A 14,924-nucleotide genomic window follows, 5' to 3' on the forward strand; every position below is an offset into this window, starting at 1 on the left:
GACAACTTTTTTTTAAAAGGGGTTGTTCTGTTTTCACCCTCTGGCCAAGTTAGTTTTGACAGGAACAGCTGTTGACTAACTTGCTAAAAGGCAGTAGTGTCACAAAATCAGGTCATATGTCTGTCAGTTGGATGGTTCTGCAGTACCAGGCTGTGGCTAAAAACAGCATTGAATTATGTGCATGGACTGACTTTTGGTAAAGCCTGAGTTGAGAGGCAGGTTTTTCTGAAGACTTTTTTTTTTTAAATTGGGAAAGCTGCTGATCCTTCTGACTCTTCAAGATAACCATTTGAAAATAAACACCTCAGTCACAACACTTGGGGCCATATTTTTAAAGGGTCCTAATCTTGACCACTTGGAGTTTGCCATCAATTGTGGGCACAAATTGTAGCATTGACATCTAAGAGCTTGTCTACACTTGTGGCAGTGTGTAGAGTATGTGTAGTTTCATGTTGCAGTGACAGGCAGGCTGCACCCACACTCACTGTGATGTGTACCAAGACACGGTAACAAAAGGCTTTGATGGGGGAGGCAGCAGTGAAAGGCTCTGGCAGCAAGAAGTTGCTGGAACCTTTCACTGAGCTGGGGAAAGGCTCTGGAACAGGGAGCTGCCTCGAGCCTTTCCCACTGCTGGAGTCCGTCACAGCAGCAGGGAGATAGCAGGACACTATACTGTTTAAAAACCACAGTGTAGAGGTGGGAGGCTGGCTTGGGCCTGTAGAGAGATGCGTAGGGCACTTTACTTGCCTAAGTTGTGCTTCACTGTCTGCACTGCTATTCATACCTGTGCTAGCAGTATCTGCTCTACTTGCCACTGTAAATGTAGACTTACTCTAACTTGTGGTCATGGCTGATCAGAGTCCCAAAGACAGTTTCTTAAAGCACAGGTTTTGCAGCTATACCGCTTTTAAACTAAACTTGGTAATGTGTTTTGGAGCAGAGTCTTGATGGAAAGCAGGAAACTCCTATTAAATACCTATAATGGTTTAGCTAGCTCCAGCTACTTTGCTTTAGAGATGGATTCACCTGAAGCAGACTGCCTCTTTGACGATGAGAAACTTAAACATTTAGCTAGACTAAATGTCACAACCCTCTCAGTTTAGAGGAGACAGCAGCTTATCTTGCATTGAGTTGATTTTAAAGAAAAAGTAAATTTACCAGTTGAATGAACCCTCATTTTAAAGACAAGGCTTGTTTTATACTTTGGTAAATATTTCATAGTATGTTTTCCTAAGTCTTCACTAAAACTCTGAAGGGTGTCCCTTCATTCACTAGATACTTAACCGCACTCTACATTAAGTGAAACTTGATAGATTTCACTAATATAATGCTGCAGTTTGTCAACTTTACAAGTTCTATGAAGACTAGTTTGGTGTACTTTGTGTACAGTGTTACAATGAAAACTGTAAAGAATGCCTTTGTACAATAGAGTAGCATGCTTGTTCAATCATGCTGTCACATCTTTCTTGCATCATGTAATTATCTAAATTTCAGTGTAACAAATATCAAAGTTTAAGATGCTGAAAGGGATATTGTCTAGCTATAGAGCCAAATTTGACTTGTGATGTCTCCTATTCCTAGTAACTTGTTTTGATCCACTTTAATTGAGGCAGCAGATGTACACCACCCAAGTTTTCATTCTGGGGAAAGTACATCAGTCTTTAAATATAAATTTTTTAATGTAATGTACCGGCACAGGAAGTCTTTGAGTTGGACATATGGTTATAGTGACCAAAAGTTGTTAATCTGAGGATCTATGTGCAATGAGTTGTTGGTTTCAGTCCATTCCTAGATCACTCAGCAGCAAAGCCATAATGGAGCCTGACTCAACTCTACAGTTGGCTCCTCTAAAAATAGGGGTAGAAGGGGGGGGGGGGGGGGGAAAGCTGCCTGATGCTGTTTTGTTAGCTTTTGTGAGCACTGAATTCACTTTAAGAACTATGGGGAAAATACCATCTAAGCTTGAAGCAATATGTGACTTTTTTTTAGAATGTTTTTAAACTGTATTTTGTTTAGAGCTTCTGTATTTGTATTTAACACAATGTAGGGTCAACTTGTACATGTGAATAAAATTTAGTGACTTAACTGGCTTAGACTCTGACTTAAACAGTGGTACAGACAGAAGGTGGGGGTATAGCTTTGTGAATCTCACCACCTCTTCACTAACCAAGTACCTATTGACTTTGCAGGCCTTAAAGTGGAAAAAAGTCATCAAGTGGCTATTTAAAAATTCAGTAACCTTGGCTTCAACCCTATCTAGCCATCACCCTGTACTCTGAGCCACCACATTAGGAATAGGTACTAGTATGGAAAGAAACTGGTGCTTTTCCATCTTCAAAGGAATACTGGAAAGTGGCCTGTAGGAGTCTTTTTTTCCCCTCCTCCTTGCTCTTGTTCCCACAGTAGTTAGTGTAGTGTAACATGATCCCTAATACCATTTCCTCATCTGCTTAACAGAGAAAAACATTGGCTTCATTGCTCTGTTCTGTTAAGTGCAGATGGGGGTCCCTCTGACAAGGGCAAGAAGAAATTCTATCAGTTCTTTTGCCTAGGTAAATAGTTCAACTGGCCCCCATAGCTGTTGGTGCAAAGTGGCATTGAGAGCTCCAGAAAGGAAAGGATGCACTAACCTGCCCAGCCTTAATGCAGTGGTGTGCTTACTCAGGCCTGAGGTTGCGACCCTCATGCTGAGAAGGGCCACTCCACAAGTAGTCAGAGAGGTGCTTATCTGTAATAGTTTGTAGCAGAATCAGGGCTATAGATCTGTAACTTCTTGGAAAGTGACAGTTTATGCAGGTGTCATACTAAAGTTCTGGCAACCCGGGGAATTGCAAAATCAAAGGAAAGGCTAGAGGAAGAGTTCTAAGAGCTTAGCAAGCAACTTCTTTTCTAGACCTAGCTGGAAACTACTTTAGATAATAAGATGACCAAATGCCAACAATGAGTATCTAATGTTCCCCAGGGTTGTGAGCTACCTGCCTTAATGTGAAGGAGTCTTAATCTGTACCTCTGTGCATCAGCTCCTGGAAACCATCAGCTTCTGGCAGTACAAGCACTACCTGTGAGGCCTCTGCCAGCCTTGCTATAACATCAACCCACAGGCCTTCTCAGTGTTCCCTATAGTGTCCAGCCCATTATACACTGAACATTCATGGGAAGACTTCTTGCCCTGAGGATGTTCTTACTTCACAGTATCACTCCTAAAAGCTGCTTTAAGCAAGTTTCTACTTATGGAAATGTTACTAATGACTTGGCCACAATGCTATCTTAAGATGCAAGGGGAGAATGGAGGATCCTACTGTCTACTACCATTTGCACTAGTGTAGGGGTCCTTCATCTCAGGTGCACCAATGGGATGGTTTTTGGGATGCCTAGGACAGTGAGTCACTGATCTCCCCTCCCCCCCACACCTCCAGCAAGAGATTTGCTTGTGCTTAACTGGGTAGATCAGCTCCCTGCCACCAACACTCTTTGGGCTATGCAGCCTCTACTTTGTCTTGCAGGTTAACAGATGTATCCTAGTCCCCTTTGACACATCCCTCTCTAGCATTCACTGAATACTGCTAGTAACTACCCAATATCCTGTCCCCAAAGAAACTGTATACACCCAGCCTGTTAGTCAATTCAGGATCAGCACTTAACATATTTGTAGCAAAAAAAAGTTTATTCTCAATGATCAAGATTTAAGACCGGCTAATGGAAACAAGATACACAGAAAACATGATTCCTGAAGACTACACTTGGACTAACCATCTACCTAAAGCAGCTTTTCTCATCCTAAATGTCCATCATTACATTTCCAAGCAAGGTTCTTTTGGGTGTCATTTTCATGAAGGTAAACAGTCATCTTCCTCCACAGGACAAATGGGCATCTTTTTGCCCTTCCCTTAAATTCCCCAAAGTTCATGGTCTGCCCTCAGATTGAACTGGAGATTGTCCTTCTCTGGTATCTTCACTTTGTATGTAAATAGGGTTTCCACTGTACTGGCTTACAATTTGTAATTTACAAATGAACTGAGACAAACCGGTGACAAAACCCATACAGCAACCCTGCCTTGAATCAGAAGACTTAGAGGCCATGTCTGCACTAGCAAGCTTACACCTGGACAGCTATAGCTGTGCTGCTGTAAGACTGCTCATGTAGCTACACTATGCTGATGGGAGAGAGCTCTCCAGTCAACATAATAAAATCACCTAAACAAACTGAGTTAAACCAGCTCTGCCCTGTAATAGAGGTACAAGACACAAGATGAGTCACTACAGAACACCTATACTCTTCAGAAAACATTCTTTATTCAAGATTAGATACAAGCATCAAACATAATGGCATAGTGCAGCAATACACTCAAAAGGTAGGACAGAGGGTTTTATAAAATACTTAAACCTTTACAAACTTTAACAATCTAAAACCTCCATGAACAATGAATTATAGACTTCAGATACCTGATGTTGTGGTAGGAAAGCTTTGCTAAGCCATTTTGCTTTGGTAAGTCAATTAGGGTAAGAACTTCTCTACGCCTGGAATGCATGCACTATGTATATGGAAGGTAAGGGGTCTATTTAGGTAAACACTACATTTGTCAATCAGGTTTGTTACATGTATGATTAAAATTTTAGAGCCAAACTTGAACTATTAGTTTGGGGATGTTCCTGGCATGACATTTAACATCTTCAAATCTCTCACTGTGGAATAGTAGATAATCTAACCTACACACTGTGGAGAGCTACCCTCTGTCATGATTATATTTTCCCCAAAGCTTGCTACATTAAGTTTTAAAACACCTTGTTACTTTACCAACTGGTCATTAAAATGAAATATGCATCACAGTACAAATTGTAACATATGTCATGCACTTTAACCTTGTTAATGTGCACTGTCTGAATGCACTTTATTTTTAGAAACACTTTAAGGGCTGGTCTACACTAACCCCCCCACTTCGGACTAAGGTACGCAAATTCAGCTACGTTAATAACGTAGCTGAATTCGAAGTACCTTAGTCCGAAGTTACCGCGGTCCAGACGCGGCAGGAAGGCTCCCCCGTCGATGCTGCGTACTCCGCTCGCCGAGCTGGAGTACCAGCGTCGAAGGCGAGCACTTCCGGGATCGATCCGGGGCACTTCCGGGATCGATCCGGGATCGATTTATCGCGTCTTAACCAGACGCGATAAATCGAACTCAGAAAATCGATTGCTTACATCCGGACCCGGATGTAAGTGAAGACGTACCCTAAGATGTTAAGATCAAGTATATACACTAAGGCTTACTGTAATAAAGCTACTTATTCTACATGAAGGGAATCTGGAAGCTTAAGATAACTGATTACAGAAAAAAATTGTGCTTAGCTTTTAGTTCCAGAGAATTGACCAAACTCTTCAAAAAGTACTCGTATATAAACAAAAGGCTTCTCTATCCGTTTTGTATGTAAACAGCAGGAGGGAAGAGAGACAGTTTTTATCATTCCAAATCTAAAACTGCACCAGTTATTTCTCAGACTGTTTGGAAAGAACAAAAAAAAAAATCAAATCACATTTGTAACACTGAAGATAATGACATTGTAATGGAGAAAAGTAAAGAGCTGCAGCAAAGGAAAATGAATGAGGTTTAGCACCCAAGGAGGAGAAAGCCACCTGAGACCCCAGTGCAAGTAGCACGGGGGTTAGAGAACCTTGGACTTAAGCAAACCTTCCTCTTATCAGCACCCTTAACTTGGTGGGTAATAGGAAAACTAGATGATTAAAGGCCCTACCCACTTTGGTCACAACAACAGTGGCAGGAGAGAGACCACAGCTTGTACAACATCTCAGAACTGGGAAGGTCAGGCAGCCTTCCCCTTTCTTCGCCATCTACCAAAAGCTGAGCAGGAGGTGTAAAGGTGAAAACCACAGTCATTTCCCAGCATTCATTCCTGTTTGGGGCTCTGGAAAGCAGGACACAATTCTCCCAACTTCGAGAAGCTGGTATGAAGGCAACATATCCCACTGGACCACCCCCAGCAGAGTTTGGGACAGGCAATGGCAGGATCTAAAACTAAAAGCTATCAGCAGGGTCTTCCCAGGCTGATGTGCAAACTCCCTCTATTTTGACTCACCAGTTATATTCTCTCTCTTCTGGGAGGAGAAACAGGAGGGCTGAAAGCACTTCCAGATATGTACTTGGAAGACAACCAAGAAATTGGGATCAAGGTAGATATTTACACATTATAGTTCTTTGGAGTTATTTTAGGCTTTGAAATGCAGTATTAGGCAGTTTCCAAAAAATATATGCAAATATACTAGGAGAGGAACATCATTCCTTGGGAGCATTTCTGGTCAGCTAGGTAATAGACATCCATGCTATATATAATACTCCTGGGGGAATTCTGCATCACTGCATGTGTGCATATTTTCATGTACCATGCATATTTTTAAAATGTTTTGGTAGAAAATAGCTTCTGCCTACCAGAGGGAAATGTGGTGCTAGAGCACAGCAGCAGCTCCTGGCAAGCCCCAGCCAGGATAGGGAAGAGAAAGAGCCTGCCTTCTTCACAGTGCCTGTTGGACCAGATCAGGAGATCTAGGGAGACAGACAGACAACATGGGGCTGCTGGAGGGGGGGGTCAGATAGGGGAAAACAGACTGGGGCAGGGGCTGAATGGGAGTGGAGGCACAGGGACATGGGGGAGAGGGTGTAGAGCTACAGAGGGGAAGGGGAATAGAGCATGGGGGTACAGAGACATGGGGACAGGGCAGATGTGCCTGACTGAATGGTAGAGGCTAGGGGTCACTCAGGGTCTGTGTGGAGACACTCCCTAATAATCCCCCTCCCCCCCCCCCAACCAATTCCATACTTTTCCTACCCCTACCCAAACAACCCTTTAAGTTCACATCCAGGCTCCTTCCCAGCAGTTTACTTCCCTCTCAGTCAGCTCCTCCATTACCCCTAACTCCCCCAAGCCTTTGCACTGCTTCTGAGGGGGGGTGGGAAATATAGTTTGGTATTGTCATTTAAATGAATTACACAGAGTTCTGTATTAAATATTCCTAGTAAGGAATTTGTCAAAAAACATTTCCTGAATCTTTTTTGTAGTCTGTATTGTTACAGACATACTTGCTCACAGGTATTTTGAAATAAATTACCAAAATAATGGAAGCTGGTGTGATTATAGTGTATTATTTTGACACAAAATATGTAGAATTTTGCAGAATTTAAAAATATTGCATGCAGAATTTATTTTTTTTGGTGCAGAATTCCCCCAGGAGTAATACGAGTGTCTTTTCTACATGTCATTTAAGTCTAATGCTGACCATTTTGATTGAGAGGGGGATATCACACAAAGCTACTTGGATTAATGGCCTGCAAGACTTCAAAGATAGATTTTCCTGTATAAAGCATGGTAAAGTGATTCTATTTAATCCTCTTGCTTCTACATTCAGTTTAGATACAGACCCACACCCTTTTGGAAAAAAAATTAAACTGAACCAAGACTCTCACTGGACTATTTTTAAACGTAGGATTAAAATTCCATTGAGGGGCTCTAGTATCTACCTCAAGCACTCTAGGTGTGCTCTTGTGCTGCCAATACCCTCTGGAAGAATAGCACTATAATTCAGTTTTGTTTTAATATTGAAACATTTATATTCTACTTGTTCTTTATCAAGTGAGGATTCAGGTATCCCTCAATAATGCAGTTTTTGCCCATGAAATTGTAATAGATGTCTAAGAAATAATTTTCTATGTTGCTAGGTTTCTTAGGCCAAATCCTGTTCAGTTACACCAGTTTAACCTTAGGCTCGATGGAGTTATTCTGGACTTACATTCATGAGAAACCTTTCTACCCCCTCCTTATTACATTCTTCAGCAATGCCACTTAAGGACCTGTGGAGTGGGGGCAATACGAAAGCTATATAGATTTCCCACCGCTCCTGGAGAGTGATGTAGATACCTAGGCTTCATGTTGTCATGGCTCCATTAGAGCTATACTAAGGCGGTGGGAGACAGTCCAATGACAATAGGATTTCCTGTGCTGGCTGTTTTGCCCCACAATAAAGAGGTCAGGAGGGAGCTTCCAACATCCTAAACAACTCTGAACTAAAGTTAATATCACAGACTGAATACCTGATAGTTTCCAGGGGCAGAAAGAAAATGCATGTAGCCCACCTATATTCCATTTCCTCGTGTATATAAATCCCCAACACTATGAAATACCCTCAGTGGGATCTGACAACAGGGAGGATGGTACCTTATTCCAGGCCAGAGGGGAGACTTGTATGAAGAGACCCTCCAATTAGGACCATCAAGCCCTATGTTTAAATTCCTATAATACAATTATAGTTTTTTAGAATATTTAAAATAAATTTTAATGAAAATTCCACATTCAGTATAGTTGGTTGCACTTCCTAGGTACTGTACGTTTGAAACACTTGGCCTCACTGAACAGGTATTTTCACTGAACAGACTTTTTATAGCAGATTGCTTTATTAGTAGCTAAAGCATTTTTGAGAAGTGCAGTCTAACGAGATTAAGCAATACCTTATAGAAACTGCTCTCTCATACAGACACACGAGAACTCATTGTGGTGATCTTTCATGGACTCATCATACAGCAGTAGAATTGTTAAACAGAAGATACACAATTTTGCCAAAACAAACAAATCTCATTGGCCCCCACTTCTATACAACAGAAGTAGAAAAGGAAAAGAACAGAACCAGAGAACACAGATAAGAAACTTCCAAGACCCAAGGTCAGACAGCAGTCATTTCAGAGACTTAGCAGCAGCATTTTTAACCTACAAAGTAGGAAAAAAATACAGTTGAGAGAAATTTATTTAAGAATTGTCAGAAAACAGGACAGATGCACTTCAATAAAAACGTCCATTCCAAATTTGACAGATTAGTAAACGTAGGTAATGTCCTCACCGTACTTCAAGAATGGATCATGTAAACACCTTGTAGAATGTGGCAAACGTAGTGAAGTAGGAAAATCACTGACAGTGCCAGTGGCTTTGTATTTCAGGTCATAAATATAACCTAGTGTGCAATTAACACAAACATGATGATAAAGCCTAACTCAGTTAACAAGTTTTAGTTAATATGATTAAAAAAATAAAATATAATTGCTTTTAGTGCAACATTTATTATATCAAACATAAGTATATCATGCTTTGGAAATTTACTGTTACATTATATACAGTATACAGCAATACTTTAAAGGTGAGTGACAAAAATATGTAACGGAAAATGTTTACATACAGGTGAGTCTTCGTATTGTCCACTGAATTGTCAGGTTTGTTTTGCAGTCTGCTATGTCATATGCACATTCTTGCCTACCACCATACAGTACTGTTTTTCCAGCAGTGTTTTTTCTGTTCACATACAGTAGTAACGATGTTTTTAAAAAACTGCATAGCCTTCAAGCTGCGTCAGTTGTTGCTACACACACCAATTCCATGGACATCTGAAAAATACAAAAACAAATTATTGCTGTGAACATTTTATGGAATTTAATCTAAGTTTAGGAATAAAAAGGCTCAAATCCTACAATTGGATCCATGGACATGCACCCTTGCGGAGCCCCACTGAAGTTCCTGGGACTTCAGATGGATGCATTCTTCAAGCCATTTGTAAACTCAGGATCCCTCAAGCTGCATCCTTCCAGTTTTCCTTCATTTAAAGGGCACAAAGCTCTTTGATTGAGGGATTGCCAACTCACAGATTACACTAGGAATAGAAAGTTTCATTTTAGGATTTATGGATGACAGTTGATTTAAGAAATCAGTATTTGCAAATTTTTAAAACTTTGCTCTTAAGTTTCAACCTCCTCTGCTCAGATTTCTGCTAGCAGCTTGAATGAGGAGGATGTGTACTACTCATAATGTATCACACTCAGGCCAAAATGAATGCAGAGAAAATAAGCCAGTTATTGTGTTTCAAAGACCAGTTTTATTTTTAATACATCTGCAGCTCAGAGCAAGTGGGTGGCTATCTGTTTATTGCACAAAATGCAGCATGTATTGATTACCTGCCCTATGAGCAGGTGGCGTATGTGTGCATTCGGTGCAAGGAACTCTGGCCCTCAGAGATCGTGTACGGGCTTTGGAGACCAGGGTGGCTAAGCTGGAGGAGCTAAGGGAGACAGAGGTACATAGATGAGACTTTCCAGGACACAGTAGAATGGTCCCACCCCTAGTGTGACAGCCTCTGTGCTATTGAGGACGATGAAAGTCTCAGGGAAGGAGGACATCCAACTGGAACAGAGGGAAACAATCCTGTAGTTGGGACCCTCCTTCCAGATGACCTTGTGGTATCCTCTCGCACTGAAGATACCTCTCCAGGGGAGGGAACTCCAGTTATTAGGAAGAGACAGGTATTAGTAATGGGCGATTCCATCATTAGAAACAGCTGGGTTTGCGATGACCAGGAGAACTGTATGGTGACTTGTCTGCCTGGTGTGAAGGTTGCCGATCTCTCGAGACATCTAGATAGACTTGTGTGTAGTGCTGGGGAGGAGCCAGTGGTCATGGTACATGTAGGTACCAGTGACATGGGAAGGACAGGTGGTGTGTCCTGGAGGCCAAATTTAGGTTGTTAGATAAGAGATTGAAATCCAGAACCTCCATGGTAGCATTCTCTGAAATGCTTCCAGTTCCACGTGGAGAGCCAGTTAGACAGGCAGAACTGCAGGGTCTCAATACGTGGATGAGACAATGGTGTAGGGAGGAGGGGTTTAGATTTATTAGGAACTGGGGAAACTTTTGGGAAAGGGGGAGCCTGTACAGGAAGGATGGGCTCTACCTAAACCAAAATGGAACCAGATTGCTGGCACTTAGTTTAAAAACTGCTCAATGACCTTTTTAATTTTAAAGGCTGGGGGAAAGCTGACAGGTGTGAAGGAGCATGTGGTTCGGACAGAGACATCCCTTAGGGGGAGGATGGAGATTCTCTATGTCCTAGTAATGGAGGAGAGGATGGAAGATGATAAAATACAGGTAGGATCTGATGAGAAACCAACAGTCAAATGAAAGAAAGTCCCATTCAATTACATCATGGGGGGGAGGGATAGCTCAGTGGTTTGAGCATTGGCCTGCTAAAGCCAGGGTTGTGAGTTCTAATCCTTGAGGGGGCCACTTAGGGATCTGGGGCAAAATCAGTACTTGGTCCTGCTAGTGAAGGCAGGGGGCTGGACTCTATGACCTTTCAAGGTCCCTTCCAGTTCTAGGAGATTAATTAATTAATGGAGATATCCTATTTATTTATGTATGTAATGGCAGACATCTAAAAAATGACAAGTTTTTAAAGTGCCTATATACCAATGCTAGAAGTCAAAATAATAAGATGGGTGGACTCAAGATATAATAGGCATCACAGACACTTGGTGGAATGAGGATAATCAATGGGACACAGTAATACCAGGGTACAAAATATATTGGAAGGACAGAACAGGTCGTGCTGGTGGGGGAGTGGCACTATATGTGAAAAAGCGTAGCATCAAATGAAGTAAAAATCTTAAATGAACCCAACTGTACCATAGAATCTCTATGGATAGTAATTCCATGCTCTAATTATAAGAATATAGCAGCAGGGATATATTACTGACCACCTGACTAGGATGGTGATAGTGACAAATGCTCTGGGAGATTAGAGATGCTATTAAAATAAAAAACTCAATAATAATGGGGGATTTCAACTATCCCCATATTGACTGGGTACATATCACCTCAGGATGGGATGCAGAGATAAAGTTTCTTGAGACCTTAAATGCATCTTGGAGCAGCTAGTCCTGGAACCCACAAGAGGAGAGGCCATTCTTGATTTAGGACTAAGTACAGCACAGGATCTGGTCCAAGAGGTGAATATAGCTGGACCGCCTGGTAATAGTGACCATAATATAATTAAATTTACCATCCCGGTGGCAGGGAAAACACCACAGCAGCCAAACACTGTAGCATTTAATTTCAGAAAGGGGAACTACACAAAAATGAGGAGGTTAAACAGAAATCAAAAAAGGTACAGCACCAACAGTGAAAACCCTGCAGGCTGCATGGAAACCTTTCAAAGACACCATAATAGAGGCTCAACTTAAATGTATACCCAAATTAAAAAACACAGTAAGAAAACCAAACAAGTGCCACCGTGGCTAAACAAAGTAAAAGAAGCAGTGAGAGGCAAAAAGGCATCCTTTAAAAAGTAGAAGGTAAATTCTAGTGAGGAAACTAGAAAGGAGTATAAACTCTGGCAAAGGAAGTGTAAAAATATAATTATGAAGGCCAAAAAAAGAATTTGAAGAACAGCTAGCCACAGACTCAAAAAGTAATAGCAACAATTTAAGTATATCAGAAGCAGGAAGCCTGCTAAACAACCAATGGGGCCACTGGACAATCGAGTTGCTAAAGAACTCAAGGACGATAAGGCCATTGTGGAGAAACTAAATGAATTCTTTGCATCAGTGAGGAAGATTCCCAAACCTGAGCCATTCTTTTTAGGTGACAAATCTGAGAAATTGTCCTAGATTGAGGTGTCATTAGAGGAGGTTTTGCAACAAATTGATAAACAGTAAGAAGTCACCAGGACCAGATGGTATTCACCAAAGAGTTCTGAGGAACTCAAATGTGAAATTGCGGAACTACTAACTATAGTCTGTAACCTATCATTTAAATCCGCTTCTGTACCAAATGACTGGAGGATAGCTAATGTGACGCCAATTTTTAAAAAGGGCTCCAGAGGCGATTCCAGCAATTTGCAGGCCAGTAAGCCTGACTTCAGTACCAGGCAAACTGGTTGAAGCTATAGTAAAAACAAAATTGCCAGACACAGAAGAACAGAATTTGTTGGGGAAGAGTCAACATGGTTTTTGTAAAGGGAAATCATGGCTCAATCTACTAGAATTCTTTCAAGGGGTCAACAAGCATGTGGACAAGGGTGATCCAGTGGATAGCGTGTGCTTAGATTTTCAGAAAGCTGTTGACAAGGTCCCTCACCAAAGGCTCTTCAAAGTAAGCAGTCATGGGATAAGAGGGAAAGTCCTCTCATGGCCTGGTAAACTGATCAAAAGATAGGAAACAAAGGGTAGGAATAAGGCCTGGTCTACACTAGGAGTTTATGTCGAATTTAGCGCCGTTACATCGAATTAACCCTGCACCCGTCCACACCACGAAGCTATTTAGTTTGACATAGAGCTCTCTTAAATTCGACTTCTGTACTCCTCGAAAACGAGAGGAGTAGCGCTAAATTCGAAATGGCAATATCGAATTAGGCTAGGTGTGGATGGAAATTGACGGTAATAGCTCCAGGAGATATCCCACAGTGCACCACTCTGTTGACGCTCTGGACAGCAGTTCGAGCTCGGATGCTCTGACCAGCCACACAGGAAAAGCCCCGGGAAAATTTGAATTCCTTTTCCTGTCTGGGCAGTTTGAATCTCATTTTCTGTTTGGACAGCGTGGCGAGCTCAGCAGCACTGGCAACGATGCAGAGCTCTCCAGCAGAGATGGCCGTGCAATCTAATAGAAAGAGGGCCCCAGCATGGACTGATCGGGAAGTCTTGGATCTCATCGCTGTGTGGGGCGATGAGTCCGTGCTTTCAGAGCTGCGCTCCAAAAGAAGGAATGCAAAGATCTACGAGAAGATCTCTAAAGCCATGGCAGAGAGAGGATACAGCCGGGATGCAACGCAGTGCCGCGTGAAAATCAAGGAGCTGAGACAAGGCTACCAAAAAACCAAAGAGGCAAACGGACGCTCCGGATCCCAGCCCCACACATCCCGTTTCTACGAGGCACTGCATTCCATCCTAGGTGCGGCCGCCACCACTACCCCACCACTGACCGTGGACTCCGAGGATGGGATATTGTCCACGGCCGGTTCCTCGTCGGAAATGTTAGCGGACGGGGGAGATGAGGAGGACGAGGCAGTCGACAGCGCTTGCACCGCTGATTTCCCCGACAGCCAGGAGCTCTTCATCACCCTTACCGAGATCCCCTACCAACCGTCCCCATCCGTTACCCCGGACACCGAATCAGGGGAAGGATCAAGCAGTGAGTGCTTTAAACATCTAAACATTTATTTTTAACATAACTGGAATATTTATATTGTTAACAATGGGGTTTTCATTCACTCATTTAAACATAGAAACTTTTATTTATAACACAACAGGAATATTAATAATATCAGCAATTGGGTGTTCATGATTTCTTTGCCTTAGGCAACTATTTAGTCCCAACTATGTAAAAAAAAAAATCAAATAATGTCCGGATTTTCATGATTAGGCAACCACAGGACGCTCCACTCTGTAGTCCCTTCCAGTACAGTTACACCAAAATACGGTCTATATGTCCGGGAATTGACACAAAGTCCTCATGGGAGAGCTCAGCATAGCTCTCCTGGAGGTACTGCTCAAGCCTGTGCATCAGGTTCCTTGGCAGGGCGATCTTGTTAGGTCCACCGTGGTACGACACGTTCCCACGCCATGACTCTATCAAGTAGTCCGGGATCATAGCACGGCAGAGCATGGTGGCATACGGCCCTGGCTTCTGCATGCTCTCCCGAAGCATCCGTCCCCTGTCGCTCTCCGAGATCCTCATCAGCGTGATGTCGCACATGACGCCCTGCTTTGAATTAGGGAGGGGAATGTTAGTATTGGGACTGCTTTACAGCCACGCGGTGGAGGCGGCAGAGGGGCAGCATACAGGGATCTTTCCCTGGGACAGCCGCGAGGTGGTGGGACAGGGGCAGAGCTCATGCTTCCCTGATTGCTGCCAGCAGAGAGTGGCATTGCTTTCAGTGCGAAAGGAGCCCAGTGCTACTATTAAAGTTTTAAGCTGCCACAAGTCTACGGCTTACCATGTTTGCCTGCTACAAAAGTAGAGGTGTCCTGCCACGCTTCTCAGATCGCAACTGCAAGACCCCAGGCACTGAAGGCGAGGGCCGAAAATTCGACCTTGTCCTGAGTGCGC

At 42.6% G+C, this 14,924-nt stretch overlaps 1 protein-coding gene across 2 annotated transcripts in view; it reads right to left on the reverse strand.

Annotated features, from left to right (window-relative positions):
* Positions 1–9,087: 9,087 nt before the first annotated feature.
* RAB4A (RAB4A, member RAS oncogene family) overlaps positions 9,088–14,924 on the reverse strand; it is a 40,324-nt gene continuing 34,487 nt past the window's right edge. Inside the window, exon 8 of one of the 2 annotated variants that reach the window (XM_065400784.1) lies at positions 9,088–9,433. The gene's annotated coding sequence lies outside the window, so the exon portion shown is untranslated. Of the gene's footprint in view, positions 9,434–9,646; positions 9,697–14,924 lie in introns of those variants that run through there. The other variant, XM_065400785.1, reaches the window with a different exon arrangement.

This window comes from Emys orbicularis, chromosome 3, assembly GCF_028017835.1.
Source record: "Emys orbicularis isolate rEmyOrb1 chromosome 3, rEmyOrb1.hap1, whole genome shotgun sequence".
NCBI lineage: Eukaryota > Metazoa > Chordata > Testudines > Emydidae > Emys > Emys orbicularis.